Here is a 20,939-nt window from a genome sequence, read left to right on the forward strand (position 1 = left end):
AAAGAGAAAATAACCCTAAAAGGTAAAATGTCACTGGACAGTATCAGGCAAATTTTTGTTTTATTCCAGAGGTAACCAGGATACATAACTGGACCAGATATTATACTAGATTGTCTTCCTTTGTGGGTTCTGTAGTGAAGTGAAACCTGCAAAGGTGAGTGAGCAATGTTGGATTGGCTGCATAAAAGCATCTTGCCAATGTTTCAAGATGTCTCCCTGATTCATCAACCTGGAACTCGACGCTGAGTGTCACCTAGTCCTGACCCTCTTTCCAAGACCCACCCAGCACACTGTATTCCAACCTGGACCCAATCCCCTGGGCTTCCAACCCCACTACTCTTTTTCCCGTTGATGGCCGTGGTCCATCTTGAAGGCCTAATGTTCCATCCCTCTTACTAAACTTTGACCTTGACTAACGTTCAGAAGCCCTCTCTTGCTACTTTGCTTCTGGATGCTCTGAGTAAATACCTTTCCCAGTTCTTCTTTGGCTGCTGGCACTAGGATGGCACCGTCACAAAAAGAGGATTGATAGTCAAGCATAGTCATTCTTTAGAATAAGCTAACATTTGTCTTTCCCATAAAGACTTGCAATGGCATGAGGCCATTCCCTTCAAAAAAGCTGTGAAGTCTATTGCCTTTATTTCTGCCTGAGATTTCATGAGATTCACTGGAGAAAATAAGAAACAAAAAAACCTTCAAACACCTGATTTGCTGCCTAAGCGGTGAAGATAGAAGGCATGTGGACATGTTGTTTGCCTTGGTTAGAATAGCAGGACCTTCCTACAGGCTCTTCTGGCCCACCCAGGATGGCTGTTGAAGCCATCTCTACAAAACATACTCGGGCCGGCTGAGTGGCGCGATGGTTAAGAACTGGCTTGGGATGCCAGAGGGCCCCGGTTTGGATCCCACATATGAGGGCCAGTGACACTGCCCTCCACAGGTAAGATGCTGAACAACAGCTCAACCTGCAGCTGAGCTGCCGTGAGTTGCTGGCGACGGGCGTAGGCTGCAGCCCCTGCTGCAGTGGGTTGCCATGGGCTACCGTGTGTGGCCAGCAGCCAGCATGAGCGGCCAGCAGCCACAGTGAGTGGCCGTCCAGAAGCCGGCAGCTGATCTGCCTCGCCTGGGAAGAGCGCAATGATGGTGCCAACTTGGGCCAGTGAAGCAACGTCCTCCACAACTAGATTGAAGAACAAAAATGACAGCAACTTGTCTGTTCCCCTTCCCCCAATTCCCCAGCATTGTTCCCATCCCCCCAATACCCTACTAAAAATCTTAAAAACAAAAACAAAAACAAAAAAAACATGCTCATAATTTTGGCTATGTGGTACATTGTAATAATTAGCTGGCAGTTTATGTGATTGATTAGGAAGCTTTAAAACAAATTATTTTCTCCCTGTTCCCTTGTCAAAATTTCAGGGCTTAACTGTTCTTTCAGAGCATTATTGAGAAAGTTGAGGGAAGGTGTGGAACTCAAAACAAAGCTGATGCTTAGGTGAGAAAATTTCTGAAGACATTTCATCGTGTACCTGCTTGCTGGGCCAGAAAACTTGTTGGGAAGAATGTTTAAAAAGGGAAAGTGTCTCATAGGCTCAATGTGCTCCTGGAATTCGTTGTTTATAAAAACAAAAAAACAAAGGTGTGTTTTTTTTGTTTCATTCTTTAGAAAATGTAAATGTTATATACCCCAGTCTTACTGTTTACAACTCTATCAAGGTAGTTTTAGTAGCAAAAATTCTGGAATCTGAATTCTAGACCTGACTCTGCCCTCCACACATCACGTGATATGGAACACATATTCATTCATTCACCAATGTTTACTGAGCAGTTACTATGTGCCAGACACTATACTGGGCACCAAGAATACTTAAGTAAGCACAGTAGATGCCATCCCCACTGGTAGGAGGTCCTATAAAATGATAATTGGATCCAACAAGATGGAGGCCAATGGTGACCTTAGCAAGAGCCATTTTCCATGAAGGGGTCGCATCAGAAGCCTTACTGGAGGGATTGAAGAGTGACTGATGGGAGAGGAACTGGAGATAGCAAGAGCCAACAAGTGTTTCTAAACTTTTCAAGAAGGCAAATGGATCTGAACTGCTACCTCTTAGAGAAGAGACATTGAACACAGATCAATCCCCCGCCCCCAGATACAGCAAATGGGTAGTGCCCAAATTAACCACGTGATGGGAAATTTCTTTGATGGAGTTTAAATTCAGAATAATTTGAATTCTGTTCTCCTTGAACAAAATGATTGTCATCTTAGCAAGGCTTCACTAGGAAGATTTACCCTCCTGTGTCTACACTGGCGCCCTCAGCTCCCACTGATTCTCTGCTATGCCCTTGGCATCTGTACTGCGAGTTCAGACTAAGGGCCGGGTTCTGAGAACAATGTTGCTTGGACTGGATGCTCCAAGGGCTGAGGATTGACAGGTCCTAAAATTTTGTGGATGCTGTGCTAGTGCTGAGAAAATCTTATGAGTACTATTGATGAAAGCCTCCCTTGACCCTTTGTCCTTGGTGAAGTCATGGTCACAGGATGGCCTTCCATGCAATGTCCACAGAAAGGAAAGGGGCCAGCTCGTCCACTGTGTCCCTTTTCATCAGCAATGTAAACTATCCCCCAGATCTCAAATCTCATTGGCCAGAACGGCATTAAGTCATATCTAGACACCAATTTCTGCCCAGGGGAATGTTTCTCAATGGTAGATTAAGACTAATTAGGACGGCCCCCTGGAGCTTGGGACTGTGCCCGCCAGGATGAAGGGAGTGTGGCTTTGCTCGTGCATGTGGTCTATCCCGGGGAATCAACCAGCATGTGAGCAGTTTGCAGACCGGTTGCTTTGCTTTAGAAAGGAGAGAATAATTAGGCCTCACGGCACCGCTTTCAGTGGAAGCGTACACAGAATACCCTAGGAGTGTTTTATAAATAAATATTTAACAAAGAGCTGGTGTTCTGGGCTAGAGGTCATAAGGCAAGAGTCTTGGAAACACTGCTTCTGGCCCTTTCCTGCAGGGCCTGCATTCATTGCCACCAACCAAAAACATTAAATGAATAATGGATACTCCCAACTTTCCTTAAGACCCCTTTCGCCCCCTGGAAGAGTCAGCTACACTGACTCTTTTTTAGTGACTTTGGGTGCAGTGATATTGTGATTTATAATAAGAAATATATATTTGGTCTTCCTCCCAGTTTGTGGCACAGGGCTCCTCAAACCCTCCTAATTTTTTAAGTGAGACCCATAAAGGGATCTTTCCTTATGTTAGTGAGGTGACTTTCGGACCTCACAGCTAAGGAAGGAGGCTGGTTGAACCAACCACGTGATTAGAGAGATTAGGGATTAGACCAGGGGTCGGCAAACTGCCTCACGAGCCACCTCATGCAGCCCTTGGGGTACGGTCCATCTCAAAAGTTTGCCGACCCCTGGAAGAGCCAATCCTGTCCCTCACAACAATTTAAAAATTATTCGAGAGTCATAAATATATTTTTACATCATCACCATTAAGTGAATAATATCCTTTAAAATTTTTATAAATGAAACTATGATAGTTTTATTTTCATTTTCAATTTTACTTCAGAGCCACATGCTTACGGGCCGAAGTTTGCTGACCCCTGGCGGCTCTTCTGTCTCAAAACCTTGCTGACCCCTGGGTTAGAACTTTCAGTCCCACACCCAACCTCTCTGGAGAACTGAGAGGGGCGGGTTGATTAAATTAGCCATGCCTAAAATCCTTGAAAGGATGGGGTTTGGAGAGTTTCCAGGTTGGTGAACACATGAGGTGCTGGGACAGTGGCCCCCCTACAGGGGGCATGGAAGCCCTCACCCTTCCCCACACCTGGCCCTGTGTATCTCTTCCATCGGGCTGTTCCTGAGTATCCTCTTATAATAAGCTGGTCATCTAGGAAGTAAAATGTTTCTCTGAGTACTATGAGCTTCTCTAGCAAATTAATCAAACCCAAGGGGGGGATTGTGGGAACCTCTGATCTATAGCCAGTTTCTCAGAAGTACAGGTGATGACAACCTGGACTCGTGATTGGCGTCTGAAGTGGGGGAGGGGCAGTCTGGTAGGACTGAGCCCTTAACCTGTGGGATTCGATGCTATCTCTGGGCAAATAGTGTCATAATTGAGTTGCACTGAATTCCTGGATGTCCCATCTCATCCCCCACTGCCACGAATTGGAATTGGGCCCAGGAACCCAAAAGAGACAGTCAAACATTTATGTCTCTCATGAAAATAAACCCCAAACGTATGAAATAACCACAGCAATAAGGACCCCGCTTTTCTTCTCCCTAATTGATTCTCTGGGGAATAAAATAGCAAGAGATTACCTGAAAAGGGCGACAGGATACATCGCGGAGGCATTCCAGAGGTGCAGGAGGGGCTGGAAGAGAGAATCGCAGAGTGAGAGATTCACGACTGTCAATCTGCATTATGCCTCTTGAAAGCCCAAGTAATAATAGATTTCCTGCTCAGGGCAACTCTTTGTGCTATACAATAAGGGCACGTCTGTTGGCAACTAGGCCACAGTTTTTTTAGGAGTCTTACCACCAGATTAGGCACTTGGCTCAACAGTAGTTTTTCCACGATGATCACTAAAGTCTTTAAGTCAGGTTCTTGTTCACATAATTTAAGTAATATCTCCCCCTTAAACAATAATTTTTTATACCATTAGACCAATCACAACTTATCTGAATTAGTTCTCATAAATTAACCAACTAAGCCACTTAAACGCACATCCTTAACAGAAAAAAAATAAAATGCAATGTGACTATATATATATATTATATATATATATATATATATATATATATATATATATATATATACTTGTTAAAGTCTTAAGCAAAATGGTTTTTGAAATTTTAAGTAGATTTTCTGGATGTTAGAGCTAAAGGTAGATCAGTTTACAAAATCCAGCGAAAAATCCGTAGCCAAAGTATCAATATCACTAGCTATTTCTGGGTAGTCCTGAAACCTCAGGTTTCACTAAAAAGAACAACCACTCAATTTTGCTAATCTCACAGACTGATAGAGAGGAGGAAGAAAGCTTCTAGAGAGAGACAACTAGAATGATTAAGTAGATGCAAGGATTATTCCAGAGCAGACTAAACATAAATACCTAGAAAGAGACTTAAGGGCTTTTGCTGCCAGTTAATAAAATCATAAAGTTTGTTAAGTAAAGCAGCAGTCACTACCATTTAACGGTCGCCTGTTACGTGCCAGGCATCATGCTGTGAGTAGTTATATCAGGCAGGATTCCGATTGTAAACAGCAGAAGCCTTTTCCGTTGAAGACGAGCAGAGAATGATATTCTGGGAAAAAACAAGGTGGGGTACAGTGTAGCTGAGAATGCTGGTAAACTTCAAACTAAACCCTGGCAGGGGGAAGGGGGCCTAAGGAGCTGAGACCACAGCCAAGAACATATTTCAGAGTGAGTCTGGTTAGAACAATTGAACATCTGAACAACTGCGTCTGCCTTCCTTGGTTTCTGCAGCTTCTAACTGGTCAACCTGGATGAAGGGCCATGTCTTAATTGTCAGAGTGGGGAAATCTCTACTAACAGTTTACTTCTTGAGGGTGGGACAAGGTCCTTATGATGGGGAATATCACCATAATAGTAAAAAAATAAAATAAAATACTCTTTGAAAGAATTACTGGAGGATATATTTTAGCAATCTAGGGTGCGTGCAAACCGATATACATAATATATATTTTCTTTCCACACCAAAAAGCAACAAGGAAAACTGGAAACTAAAATGCCACATTTCTACCCAGGAAGATGGATAGCTAACAGTATACTTGGGGATGAAGGGAGAGGAAGGTTATAGATATTACCTAGATACACCGTGTTTCTCCAAAAATAAGACCTAACTGGAAAATAAGCCCTAGCATGATTTTTCAGGATGCTCATAATATAAGCCCCACCCCAAACATAAGCCCCAGTTAAGTTCATCAACCAGACATGACTGTTTGAATAAATGTAGATTTTTGTACATGAATAAATGAATAAATGTAGATTGTTGGAGCAAAAATTAATATAAGATCTGGTCTTATTTTCGGGGAAACACGGTATTGGTAAAGTTAAAAGATGTATTAAAATGTTTAATGATAATCATCCTAGCTTATGTATGAGAAAACTTCCTAAACAACTGGGATAAGAGAGGGACTCTGTCGATGTAACCATAGACAAAAAGATGGGGAAAAGTAATAGAAGTGCCTAGAAAAAAAGGTGTCAGGATAAGTTAAATATTGGGTTGTCAGAAAAGTCATGACGTATTTTTTCTATGTTGCAAAATAAAAATTTGTTGCAAAAATGCATCATGACTTTTCCAACAACCCAGTAGAAAAAATGCCAAATTTGAACGCTTATCAAGAAAAGGATATTTTATCACTTACTATAATGTGAATCTTGAATCTATATTAAGCTTTTTTCCTTTAAATATAAAAAATATAAAGTGAAATCGGATAGATAAAATTAAATTTAAGTCCCTTGCAGTCTATCCCTTTGGGTATGCAAAAGTCTCATAACCCCATCTTCTTATATGAAAAAAAAAATAGACCGCTCTCCACTAACAGCAGCAGTGCAACCACCCCTCATACAACTGAAAATGGTCTACAGGTATTCTGCTCAAAGCCCTGTCCTCTTAGGGTTGTCTTCCTCTACCATCCTACACCACCACCCATGAGCACCACGACAGAGGTACAGCCCTCGCTTATGCACATGGTATACACCCACCGTATGTCAAACTCAAATTGTTTCCCCCTCTGCTATTGGGAAATCCCATGACTTCATAGATGTAGAATAAGAGAAGAGCAGCAAAGTAAAAGATTAAGTAAACTTGGAATTTGGGAAAGTGTTCCTATAATCATTTGTGTCTTCAAGACCATTTTGGGGGGGGCCAGTGTGTGTGTGTGTGTGTGTGTGTGTACATCTCAGTCAACCAACCAAGCCATCAATCAGAATTTATCCCAATTGTTTGAACTAACACACTGAATTCAGAGTTTCCAGCATGTAAACTCGTATTAAAATTATTTTGTGACTGATCCTTTTCCACCAAGGCTCAAGTTTTTAATTGGACTTCCAGCTGAAGAAATACTGGGGTAATGAGTCTATTGATAGGTATGGAATCCTTGCATAGCACTAGCTTCTTCTTCTAAGATGGTGCCCTTAGGCTAAAAAATTATCTTCTAGCAACAGAAAATCAGCCTCATCAAACATGGGAAGGGAGGGCTGCTTTTCCTGGGGTTCCACGGGAGAATTACTGAGGGTTGGCAGTTCCTATGTTCCAAGTCTCCCCACGGGGCTCCATCCTAACTCTGTCCACATATCTCCATCCCAGCTCTTGAGAGACCACTATTTTCTTAACAATAACATAACTTATACAAAAGACCTTTGGTGATGCTGTGAATTCAACAAACGTTGCTTGGGCAATCCACAGGATAAAAATTTGCTTTTGATTTTCAGATGTAATAGATAAGAGATTATTTAAATCCAGTCATTGAAAGTCCCTGGTTTCTGAGTTTTAAGCCAAAATTTTAGAGATTTGAGGATGTCATTCTATTTCTTTACATTACCACCTGTAGTCCATGAATCCCTCACACTCTGGTAAATACAAAATATGACACGTTTGTACAATAATTATTAAAAAAAAATTGTTCAGGCCCTTTTCTTTTCCATACTGTAAGCTTTAAGCTTTTCAGCCTTTTTTTCCTCCCTCACTACTAACCGACAGGATTTCATTGCTTGGCTTGAAGCTGCAGACCCTTCTAACCTCTGATGAAAGAAATCACTGTCTCACAAGCACAAAAGGATAAATGTTCACTCTTACTTCAGCTGTAGAAAATCAGATATAATTCTGTGTATTGGCACTGTACATGCAAACATATTTCTTAACAAAGGAGTCTGTAAAACACTGACTTCAGATGGTTTCAGCGGCCTGGGTAAGTTACTTTTCACCTCTAAAGAAGCTGCGGTTGTCTGTTATTTTAGTTATTTGCTGCCTTAATATAATATATACAGTGGTTGCCCTCACTTTTAGAAAGGCTAAAAATACTTGAAAAGTTTCTTTGATAAACCAGAAGACTTTTATTGGCACTCCCTTCTTTATCCTATATGCATGGAGGTTAAAACAAACAAACAAACAAACAAATGAAATTTCTGACTCCTGTTCTTACTTAGACAAAGTATCTCAGGCTACTTCAATAACAGCCTGTTATTCACTGTTCTGTGGTGGTGAGCACTCACTATGCCTTCAATGGGCACTGCATTGATCCAATGTATTGCTTTAATTAACTGTATGACTATCTGTTATATTGTGATTTATAACAAGAAATATATATTTGGTCTTCGTCCTCGTTTCTGGCACAGAGATCCAAATGTCCTTGTAATTTCCTAAGTGATGACAGCCACAAAGGGTTTTTTTGTTATGTTAATGAGTGACTTGTGGACTTCACACCTAAGGATGGGGGCTGGTTGCCAGGAGAAACAACCCTGTGATTAGGGGTTGGACCTTTCAGTCCCTCCTTAATCTCCAGGGAGGAGGAGGAGCTGAAGGGTGAATCAATTGCTAAAGGCCAGTGATTTAATTAACCATAGCCTAGGTAATGAAGCCTCCATAAATAACCCAAAAGGATGGGTTTCTGAGGGCTTCCAGGTTGGTGAACACATGGAGATGCTGGGAGAGTGGCACCCCTGGAGAGGGCATGAAAGCTCTGCACCCCTTCTCCACACCTGGCCCTGCGCATCAATTCCATCTGGCTGTTCCTGAGTTATATCCTCTTATAATAAGCTGGTCATCTAGTAAGTATACACGTTTCCTCAGTTCTGTGAACCAGTCTAGCAAATTAAACCCAAGAAACGAGGGTGTCATGAGGACCTCTGATTTATAGCCAGTTGTTCAGAAGTACAGGTGACAATCTGGACTTTTGACTGTAATCTAAAGTTGCGGGGTGGGGAGTAGGTTGGGGGAATAGCAGTCTTACAGGACTGAACCCTTAACCTGTGGAATCTGATGCTATCTCCAGTTAGATAGTCAGAATTGAGCTGAATGCCCACCCAACTGGTATCGGAGACTTGCTTGGTGGGGTGGGGGAAAGCAGCCCCCAACAACCCCACAAGTTGGAATTGGGTTCAGGAACATAAAAAACTACCACATGCCTTAATCTGCCAAATTCCCTGAGCCCTAATGAATCCAGAAACAGTTCTACATTATTCCCTTCTCCCTAGTGGTTTACTATTGTCCACAACCTACTTGCTAGCACCAATGTCTTGCCAATGAGTGTTGCAAACGTCAGATAGAAAAATTATTTTATTGGAAGGTACTGCACAACTTACAGAGTTGATGGAAGGGATTGAAAAACAGGCTCAGAAAGGAAGCTCAGAAAGCAAAACCATAATTAAGGCCATGCCTCAGTAAGAGTCTACTTAGGATGCCACTGGGGGTGCTGTCATCCCTGGAAAGCCACTGCTGCTGCCCGGATTTTCAATTCTCACAGGGCAACCAGGAGCAATCTCCAGCTACCCTAGGTGTCTGCTTTGTTCTCTCAGACGGCCAAGTCCTTGATGGGGACATTTGATTAGCTCAGCCTAAGTCACGTGCTCATGCCTTAGCTGCCAGAGAGAACAGAGAGGGAATATCCGCCCTGTAATAGATATTTAGATATTTGTCACATTTTCTGACTGCCCAGTACCTGTTGATCACCTTGTAATCCATCCCCTCCCCACGGGTCTCATCTTCCCAAGAGAGAAATTTGAAAAATCATTTCTTCAGGTTCCTTTTCAGCCTTGACCCAGACATGTGACCTTGGCTCCACCCATCATCAGAGGACAACACGAGGAAACAGGCTCTATGTGGAGCATTCATTTTTTTTTTATGGGGGTGGGGGGGGGTCGCTGGTTGCAAGGTCAAGATCCTCATGCAGAAGTGGCATTCAGTCCAGGTCCTAAGAGCAGTGCAAGCTCTAGTATCTAGCACTCAACGGCAGCACTGCAGTTTCCTCATTGGGACAGCTCCCCAGCATGGTTTTGGGCATGGCTCCTAATTTCCTGAGCCCATTTCTACAGCCCTCCCAGTGATCTGTAAATATCCCTCTTCTGCTTAGTCATCCAGAATCACTTTGTCTTCATCACAGTCAAGATCCCTGGCTGATAATGTATCTATTTTCAACTTCCACATCAGAAGTCGGGACCCTTCTTCTTACAAACACCAAAATAATGGGGATTCCCCCCAAAAGGGAATGGTACTCTGACCTTAGGAAATAAATAAATACATAAATAAATAAATAAATAAATAAAGACACATTACTAGTACAATGGTACTCTCACATACAGTATCTCTAAGACTCACAATAATCCTTAAATTTGCTATTACTATCCCTGTTTTAGAAATGAAATAAGTGAAGCCTCAAAGAGATAAAGCGACTTGTGTGAAGTCACATAAGCAGGTCCATGGCAGAGCTGCGCCTAAGCCCATCAAGTCCCGATTCTCGGCCAGCATTCCAAGTCAGATCTAATTCCTAACTCTGTGCTGTTTTCCATTAGGATACAACATTTCCTCAACAGAAAGTGAAAGCACAACACTACCCACAGCACAAAAGCCAACATCAACAATACACCCTCTCCTCTCAGGAAAGCACATTATCCTTAGGAGTGAATTTTGAAAACCATTTTTAAAGGGGGACATTCAACAGGAAGATCCCGTACGCGGGTGACAGTGTCTTCCCCAAGAGGCTCGCAGGAACACAGCTGGGATTTGCTCGGCTTGCTCTTGAGGCAGCATCATCCTATCTAAGAACACAGGATCAAAAGCCATACATGCCTGACTTTGAACTCTGCCCTGCCCCTCAAACTGTGACATCCTGGGCATGTCCCTAAACCTCTCTGAGCTTTATCATAGTCGCCTGAGTAACGAGGATAAGAAGAGAACCATCCCCTCTGTCATGAGGGTTGAAAGTAAAATACAGTTAAAGCACTTAGGGAGCCCAGTTTCTGACATACATTATATGCTCCACAAAGATAGGCTATTATTGTCCTTGGGTGACCTCTGATAAAAGGCACGGGTATCCCAGAAAAGAGCACATCAGCGAAGGATTCTGAGGGAGGCTGCGGTGATGTGGTCGAAGCCTCCTGTTGGTCCAACTTGCTCCTGAATTTCTACCAGAGTGAATGAAGGCTAAGTTTTGTTTTCTTTTCTCCCCAGGGAGATAATAACATCCACCCTCCCTAATTCACAGTCATTAAGCGGACAAAATAAGATAATGTATTTGCAGAAAAAGCACTGGGGAAGAAAGTTAAGTGCTCTAAAGTTGCAAGGTATTATCCTGGCAGATATTATTGTTTTGGAAAGCTTTTACCCTGGTAAATAATAAGACTTGCCCTTGAAAGACCTTTAAGTAGGTAAGGTCTAAATATGTGGCCAAAAAAAAAAAAAAGTTTAAGGGACTTAAATTAGTCTGGCAAAAGGAAGGCTGAAGAGTGATTTAATTATTTTTTTGTAACTTGAATATTGTCTCTACAGGGAGGGTCATGACCAAATCATCTGGTCTCTACCAAGGTCTAAACAGCAGGAAATTAGTTTCAAGTGCAACTGGAAGAGATTAGGTGAACTCTAAGAAACACCTCCAGAGATTTCATTGAAAGGATTAAAGGTGTCATAGGTAAGTGCTATTTGAGTAACAGAATGAGTGGTCCAGATGGATGTTTCAGACAAAAAAGGGCCAGGGGTTCACACAATAAGATCATGGGTTTTATTCTAAAGGTAAGCTGGGATGGGGCATGAGTTTCTAAAAATGGGAGCTCAGGGCCAAGCAACTTAGTGGAGGTGTTCCCAGCAAAGCTTCAGTCACTGAAAGGCTGTCCCATTTCCACTGGAGTGGGATGGAAGGGGATGGGATGAGAGAGAACATCAAAACCCAACTCAGTATAGAGTCAAGGAAGCACTGACAGTTTTCAAATAATCTCCCTGCTTAGAATAAGGTGTTCCTAGAATACGGTTTAAGAATAGGCTACATAAAGGGTTATGTAGGTCTTCAGCATGGGTTAGGGAAAGGCAGAGAGGTAAGGGGACAGGGAAGACCATCATGAAGGGTAAAGCTGGGCTTCCCTGAATCTCCTTAGCAGAAGCAAAACTAAAAGACAAACAGAGTGATAGAATGTGGTTGGAGAAAGTCCCAGAATTGTGCTGACTTGGATAAGCATTAATTCATGCTAAGTTCAAGGGGCCACACTGCTACTTGGCAATCCATCTATTCATCTCTTGTTGATTCCCCTAAATACCCTCCACAGCTGTTCGTATCCTATTCTTCAAGACTCCCTCTTCTACTTACTAAGCTCCAGGTACACTGTCTTCTTTAGTCCTCCAACATGCTACGTCCTCCTGCCTCATCAATTACTCCTACTTCAGATCTTAGCCTAAATGTCCATTCCTTGGAAAGACCGTCCAGAGCTCTAACTTTGGTCCTTTTTCCATTGTACTTCCTTCTTTCCTTTGTACCATTTCCTTACTTAACAAATATGTATATATTTGCATTTGTTTGCTTAATGTTGTCTCTCCAACTAGATCGGTCCCTCCATGAGAATAGGACCAGGTCTGTTCTATTCACTTTTGGCACAAGACTAGAAGAGGAGGCCAAAAAACCTGGGTGGACACATGCATGTCGAAATAAACTCTAATGTCACCATTGGAGACATTTTCCATAAGCTTTCAGCACGTACTTTATCTATGTTGGGCAGGAAAGAGTTAACTCAATACCCCACTGGCCTCAATGAGAGGGCGGCTTCAAAGGAACAATTTGGTTAGGCTAATCTGGTGGCTTTGGTTTGGCCCATCTGACCACTATGTCTTCTTATGCTCGGTTGAAGTGGACAATTGTTCCCAAGAGAAGAGGCAGTACCTGAATTCCCCATTCTTATTCAATCACAGGCTGCTTCCATTGGGAAGTTGGAAATTTCCACTAAAATAACAGCAGCAAGCAAATCCTTCAGACGGTGATGCTCATCATCAAAGGCCCCATCACTAGCCAGGCACCAACAAATAATAAGCTGTGATCCTCTCCCTCATGAGCATGCAATAGCTGGCCGATCACCCCTTGTTTTCACAACTTCTTATATCAATCACAGTAACACCACATCTTACAACAGGGCTTCTTGATTGAGTTTTTATTTCTACCAACTACGCGGCTGCTCGTGGGGATGGAGAAACTCATAGTCGTGGGCCACCATTATTGGGCCCACAGAAGCAGTGAAAGCTTGAAGTTCATAGGTAGTCCCGTCAGCATAACTTCCACCACCTGCCTCTGCGTGAGAAACTCTAGGCCTCCACTAAGCAGGGCTGAAAGGTGTAGTCTTCACAGGTAAAGCAGCAGTGGGAAGTACAGTGGGAGAAAGAAGAGGGAATTGTAGTTTTGCACACTCCTCTTGTTCAGAGTATCAGAGAGTCGGGTGGCAGGGAGAGACAAGATTCATTCTCAGCCCAGCAACCCACACATGACGCAGGTGGGCCAGGGAGGGGGGAGATTGGGCCAGGAGTTATCTGTGCATATCAGTCTCTGCCCAGCTATAGATCTGGAAAATGGTTCAAAACTACCATCCTGAGAAGTGAGCTAAGGGGAATCCACTCGTAGTGTAATCTATCCGCAGAGTATCGGTAAACACAGTGTGTAGAGGCACTTGCTCTCATTTGCGATGAATTAGCAGGAAACCACCGACAGATGAAGCCAACCCAAAAACACTGCAGAACGAGCGAAAGGGAAGCACATCCAAAAACATGAGAAAAGAGGAATTCTCTCAAAATGATCTACCATAGGAAAGGAAGTAATACTTGACAACCTGCTTGACATCTATAAAACTGGAGCTGAATGGCCAAGATGTCAAGACAGAGAAAATGGAGTGGAGGACAGGTGACATCAGTAAGAATTGTGAGGCAAAAAAAAAAAAAAGTAGAAAAATTAAAATCTACAGTGAAGCAGTAAAGAGTGGAACATAAAAAAGTGTGTGAATCAGTGCTAGGTACAAGTTAGGTAGCCCCCTTAGAAGGTGTATATAAGTGATTAGGGGTTAAGACCATGGGATGGTGAATGACAGCTCTAGTAGATGCCACATACAGACAAAGAGTATAGGGAGCCAGCCTGTATCTCGATCCGCTCCCTCCTCAGCCATTAGGCGAGGTTGTGAGCAGCCCCTGCAGCTCAGAGCTAGCAGCACAGAGATGTACCTCCAAATTCATCTCTAAGTTTTTGCTAGGATTTCTTCATTTGTTCTAGTGCTCACACTTCACAGAGGCAATGTGGCATGTGGTTAAGAGCACAGACTCTAGAAATTACTGTGTCGGGGGTGGGGGAGGAATTCAGTCCTACTATTACTGATGGGTGACCTTTGGTAAGTTATCTGACTTTTTTTTTTAATTATTATTGAGCTCTACTTGACAAATAACATTGTGTTAGTTTCAGGTGTACACATAACAATTCGATGTTTGTATATACTGTGAAATGATCACCACAACGAGTCTAGTTAACATCCATCACCTCGCATAGTTACAGTATCTGACCTTTTCATGTCCTCGTTATCTGTAAACTGGCATAACAATAACTACCTCACAGGGTATAGTCTGACTAAATGAGCTAATGCATGAAAGTGTTTTGAACAGAGCCTAATGGATTGCAAATCCATAATAAAATCATTATTCACGTTTTTTTTTTATTGTCCCTGGTTTCTTCCTTTCTACTCAAACCCGATTAATACTTCAGGATCGATACTTCATGGGAAGCTTTCAAGGGAAGCTCTGGACTCATTTTGAGAGGCTGTGGAGAAATCCTATCCTTACCAGTCTGGGGCTGGTATCTCAGATCTGCACAAAGAGGAGTCGAACTGGAATTATAGATATTTTTGGAAAGGAACTAGAATAAATAAGACAGAAGTAAATTGGAAGCTCGTAAGAAATATGCTCAGGTTGACTTTGTGGAGGTAATTTGATTAGCATGTAGGAATGAGGAGAGGCTTGAAGATAGCCAGGTGGGTTTGGCAAGATTCCAGGTGAGAGACGGAGAGCTAAGGCAGTCACAGTTTGGATGAAGCAGAGGGAATAGATTTGAAGGATATTGTGAGGGTTGGATGAACAGAGACTGGAGACTGAGGGAAACCAGTGGATGAAGTCAATGAAAAATTAAGAATGTAACCCATCACCTTTTAATGTTTTTTTTCCTTTATCCACTTGGCTCTCAGTAACTAAAAGAACAAGCACTCTACTTTTTTTTTTTTAGTCTTTTTTTTTAAAGATTTTATTGGGGAATCGGGGAAGGGGAAGAGACAAGTTTCTGTCCTTCAGTTTAGTTGTGGAGGTGTTGCTTCACTGGCCCAAGCTGGCACCATCATTGCGCTCTTCCCGGGCGAGGCAGATCAGTCGCCGTCTTCTGGACGGCCGCTCACTGCGGCTGCTGGCCGCTCACGCTGGCTGCGGGCTATACATGGTAGCTTATGGCAGCCCACTGCAGCAGGGAACTGCAGCCTACACCGTCGCCAGCGACCCACAGCAGCCCAGCTCCAGGTTGAGCTGTTGTTCAGCATCTTAGCTGTAGAGGGCAGTGCCACTGGCCCTCATATGTGGGATCCGAACCCGGGCCCTCTCGCATCCAAAGCCAGCTCTTAACCAATGCGCCACTCGGCCGGCCCACAAGCACTCTATTTTTTATGAAAATCCTCCATGCTCAGCATAGTAACTGACACATAGTGGGGATTCAGATACTATTTGTCAGATAAGTCTAGACCCAAATTAGCTTTCCAGTCCCTGATCCCTGAAATAAATGTGTCATCTTAACCAATCACACCTTCTGTTTAACATATTTGTTTCTCAAAGCTTGCATCACTTTCCCTTTACCTAGGGCCAGATCTTCAAAGCCCAACAAGAACCTCCTGTTTTTAGAAGTCTTCCAAAGACGAGATGGACCATGGTAATCTCTCTGCCAGATTCATAGCACTGCTTATCCTTACTGCGTCCTTCAAGAAGACTCAAGGACAACTGTTTGTATGTATCTAAGGTTTGCAGTCATTTAACTCTGCAAAGTAAATGCTATGTCTCCTGAATTGGATTTGGAGATTCTGAAGTGTAAGAACTACCTCCACATTTCATTCATCCTACTCTCCCCAGTACACCCATCCCATAGGCTGCATAGCATGGGAATTATGTGTGAATAGTAGCTACCCTGTAAACCATGGGCCACGTGATTCTGAACAGTCAGGTTACATTTTTTTTATCTTCTTAAGGGAGCAGTTTTTCCTTTTTTTAAGTAATGTTTAAGATGAGGCAGTCCTGACTTTCTAGCAGGACTGGGTAAAACACTGTCAGAAACAGCTCTTCCCAGGCTTCCAGGCATCCCATAATCGCCCATTAGAGAGCAGAGACTAATTTGAGGCTTGGGTTTGGGAGTCTAACTGGGACACAGTGACTTGCCCCCACCACACAGGGGTCATCAACCTGAATCCCTACACTCTGTGACCACAGAACAATCAAGTCCAAACGTACAGAAATAAAAGCCAAAGGTCCACTTGCCCTTGGAGAAAGGAGCTGTTCCAGGCAGTTCTCAAGCCAGGTTCTTTTGGAATGCAGATCTGCAAAGGTCAAAACAAAGATTCTGGAGGCAGGCTCCATCTCTCATGACAGAAATCCTGGCAGAAACTATAGGGTAGGAGTGAGGATGGTTAAATAAACAACAGAGCAGCCTGGGTCTCAGGATTTGACTCCAGACGCAGCAGAGGATTAGAATGATAAATGGATCTTCGGGCAAAGAAAAGCTGTAGTTGGGCAGACGAGCCACATGGGATGGGTGTTGGGTGCAGTGTGGGAGCTCCAGGTTGCTGTTCATGGGGCATTTAGGTCTCTGTTCATCCCAAGCAGAAAATAGCAAATGATTTCCAAACCAAACTTGTACCCTTCCACGATCAGCTGCCATTGCATCCAGGAGTAGGGAGGGTGAGAATTGCTGAGTCTGAGTGTTTATCTATATTAGTTAGGATGTTTTGGGGATGCATGTAAGAGAAACCCCAACTAAAACTTACACAATAGGTGGATTTATTGGCTTACATAAAGTAGTTCAGAGGTAGGATACATTTCAGGGTTGGCCCTTTTCAGTGTGATTCAGTGGTGTCATCTGGGGTCCTAGCGTAGGCATTATTAGTTGATCCCCAAGAGCTGCCGCCTGTAATTCTTCTTTGTTAACAAAATCTAACAACGTTCCATTTCTAGAAGGTGAATTATAACAAGCCAAAGTCAATCCTAAGAGGGAAATCTAGTACAAGAGAAAGCACTTTCTGCCCGCCTTTTTCTTTCTGCTTTGGATGTAGGTTTGAGAACATGATGCTTGGAGCTATCACAGCCATTTTGTGACCATGAGGCAACACACAAATCCAATATGTGGAGGATGGCAGAGTAGCAGACTAGATACAATGGTCGTGGGTCCTCAATAAAACCATTGAGCTACTGCACCAAACCTGGCCTTGCCTACTTGAGATTTCTTGAGACTACTATGTATGATTATTATTTAAGGTCCTATTACCTGGGTGGTCTGTACTTAGGGCTCAAAGAAATCCTGATACAAATTAGGTTTTCTGTCTTTCTGTGCCCTGCTAGTCTCAGTGTCAGTCTTATCTTTTGGGGCAGCAAAATGGCTGCAGAAGTACTAACCTCTGTATCTACAGACCACATGGTCCAGAAGAGAAAGAACATGTTTAGTAGTCCAGCATCCCAAACAAGAGTCCCGAGAGTCACCTTGATTGAACCAGCTGAGGTTACCTACACCAATGATGGTGGTCAGGCACATGGAACGCATCGATTAGCTTACGTTATTCAGGGTCTGCTCCTAGAACTGGAGATAGGTCAAAATAAGATCTGGGTTCTTTTAGTAAATGCTATCAGTGCCTTGCTCATGTCCCCTAGACCCACCTTGGTGACCTCTTCCACCTCTCATGGACAGATTACACTTACACTGAAGGTTTCTTCTCTTATGCAACTGTACCTCTCTGCTAGGGGTATTTATTCTTTGGCCAGAGAAACACGATGGACATGCTAGGATATGACTAATTCCTAGGAGCAAACCTCAACAACTGAAGGGATCCGGTGGATAAGTAATCTTCTAGGTTTCCATGCCACCCGTGGGACCATTCTGAGCGCTTGTTCTACATCTGTACTTTCCAACCCAGCAGCCAGTAGCCACATGTGGCTATTTAAATTTAAACCAATCCACATCTGATAAAATAAAAAAGTCAGTGACTGAATCACCCTAACCTCATTTCAAGCACACCATAGTCACATGTGGCTAGTGGCTACCATATTGGACCGCGAAAACAGTTAACATTTCCATCACACGAAAGTTGTTTTGGACAATGCCATTCTACACGGCCTCTCGGAGGGTCCTTATCAGAACTGAGTACCCACTGACAATTTATTAACTCACCCTTTATTGGCTTTCCTCCCTTTCCTGTTTCATTTCCTCACCCCCTCACTGCGCTTCCTGGAATGACATCCCCAATAAGTTTCTTGCTCCCCAAATCCTTGTCTCACGGTTTACTTTTTTGGGGAAACCTACTAACACCATACTCTTAGGAATAGGAAAGGGAGAGTAGGACATTGTTGACTATCAACAAATGTCCTCTACGTCCTTGCTACTCAGAGTGGTCCAAGACAGGAACTTGTTAAAAAGTAGGATCTTGGGCCCCACTGCAGGCCTACTGAGTCAGTATCCGCATTTTAAGGAGATTCCCAGGTGATCTGAAAGCACAGCAGGCTTCAGATGTCCTGCTCTATGGGTCCCTTCGATATAGAGGGGGGAAAAAGCAGGAGCTGATAAAATATACCCACATAACTATGACTGCCATTGAAACAGGATCTCTTGCCTAAAAGCTCCAAAAGGTGTATCCCACCCTCTTTATTTCAGGACTTTGATGCCTTTACCAAGACCTGAATTCTTTTTTTCTCTCTCATTTTTGTCTTGAGGCGCTTGTGGTCCACCAAGCTTAAGTTCCCCGTTTTCTACATGGGTTCCAGGACCTCAGGAGAAAAGCATGCTCTGCCCTTTACATTAACCTCATCAGCACTGATTTTTTTCCTTCCTGTCTCCAGAGGGCCTTTGGGTCCCCAGGTAAGCATTTTATCATAAGGAGCCATATACCTGACTGACCTGCACAGTCAGTGAGTGAATACACTCTTTCCTAAAGACAATGGGATTCTCCATTTAGAGCCAAATTTGTTCTAATTAGCTGGCTCTGAGGTTTGCAGTGGCAAGTCTCCTGAAAGTTAATAATGCTATTTTGGGAACACCTGTATCTTGCCTGCTAATGAACACGATGATGGGACCATAAACTATTTTTCATTCCACTAAGACTTTGTCCCCATTCCTTGTCTCATGTTTCAATTCTAGACTCGCTTTGTTTTTAGTTAAATTCTGTTCTGGTCACACCTCTATTCATGTTAATTTGGTGGCTTTTGCAATTTTCTTTAATTCTTCAGCTAACAAGTGGCTTCCTCCCTGCTCAGCCCGGATGAAGGCATTTTGCTTGGCTCGGGAATGGCTTCTGATTACTGGCCTGAATGACAGAAGACTGTTTCATGCCTAGTACTTGAATTTTCACTTGAAATGTGTCTAGACAGGACATCCTTTGGAGACATGTCTTCGGCATCGGTTGAAGAATAATTAGGCTTCTGTATGTCTATGTAACCCAAGAGCTGTTTCATTCTTGATGCTCATACAGGACATCTTAACCTTATTTACTGGTAGGATGTGGGAAAGATATGTAACTGCTAAGGATTTAGAAGCCCTGAGAATTTGATTGCTAGATGTTAAAGTCTACAAACAATGTTGGTCAGCTATATGTATGATCAGGCCTGATATTACTCAGGTTATTTTGAAAAACATAACATCACTTGTTAAAATATTGAAAACCTGCACACTGGCTGGTTAAGTGTCCGCTGAAGTAAGTTCCCCATTCCCTCCCCACCACTCTAGCCTCATCACCCCACTTGTCACTGCCATCCCCCCTCAAACCACCTTGTCCTCAAACCACCATTTCACTGGAACCCAGCACTAAAAAAATTAATACCTGCCTTACCAGGTGTGCTAGTGCCCTGATGGCTGACTTGAATTCCTGTAAGGTGATTGGTTGTTAAATATTTTTCATATCACCCCGGTGAGGATTCATCTTGCTCCTTAGCACTTGAAGAACATTCAAAACATTCAAGAAAGAGCCCAAAAATCCTAGAAAGAGTTTCTATCTGTAATAATAAAAATAACTGGGTTGACCTTAAGTTGCTAAGAGTAACAGGCCACCTTCATCTCTGAGTGCAAAATTCCTTTCTGGTGTAGTTTTTTGGAGGTGAGAAAAGAGTTGGTAAACTATTGTATGTTCTTGCCTCATGAATTAAAATGGAACTCTGGTCTTTTTTAAAGCATAAAGCCGGACTAGCCTCCAGAGTTTGCACCATGCTCTTAACTTTAGATACCAGTTCCATTTAGGAACACAGAAAATGAGGCTGGGAGAAGCCGACGTGAGAGCACGGTTCCTGGCTCCCTCTTTGAGATGCCTTTAGGGCCCCCTAGTGGCGATGTTAAAACAGGTTTCTTAGGATTAGGTCTCCTTGACCCTGATTAAAGAGACCTTTCTGAATCTCCTGTGACAGGTACAATAACCCTGTGGAGATAAATAGATAACGGTTGGTTTAGACAGCTCAATATTTTTTCACTTCTCAGTTCTTAGCAGAAGCAGCTCAGATTCTCTAGAAATAACAGATATATCACCTTACATATTTTATTCTGCATTCCTCATATGATATTATGTCACAGCTGAAACTTTTAAGACATTTGTATCCTGGTTTGTGTCAAAGGGCTCTAATTCATAGGCAAGTACACCTTACCTAAGGATATGTGTGTGTGTGTGTGTGTGTGTGTGTGTGTGT

General features: G+C 42.9%; 1 long non-coding RNA gene across 1 annotated transcript in view; it reads right to left on the reverse strand.

The window, feature by feature from the left end:
- The window catches only part of LOC109382840 (uncharacterized), a 38,755-nt gene that overhangs the window by 15,169 nt on the left and 2,647 nt on the right, over positions 1 to 20,939 (reverse strand). Inside the window, exon 2 of the long non-coding RNA XR_002123999.1 lies at positions 4,332 to 4,384. This is a non-coding gene — a long non-coding RNA (uncharacterized LOC109382840). The remainder of the gene's footprint in view (positions 1 to 4,331; positions 4,385 to 20,939) is intronic.

Source organism: Hipposideros armiger, unplaced genomic scaffold (assembly GCF_001890085.2).
Source record: "Hipposideros armiger isolate ML-2016 unplaced genomic scaffold, ASM189008v1 scaffold_71, whole genome shotgun sequence".
NCBI lineage: Eukaryota > Metazoa > Chordata > Mammalia > Chiroptera > Hipposideridae > Hipposideros > Hipposideros armiger.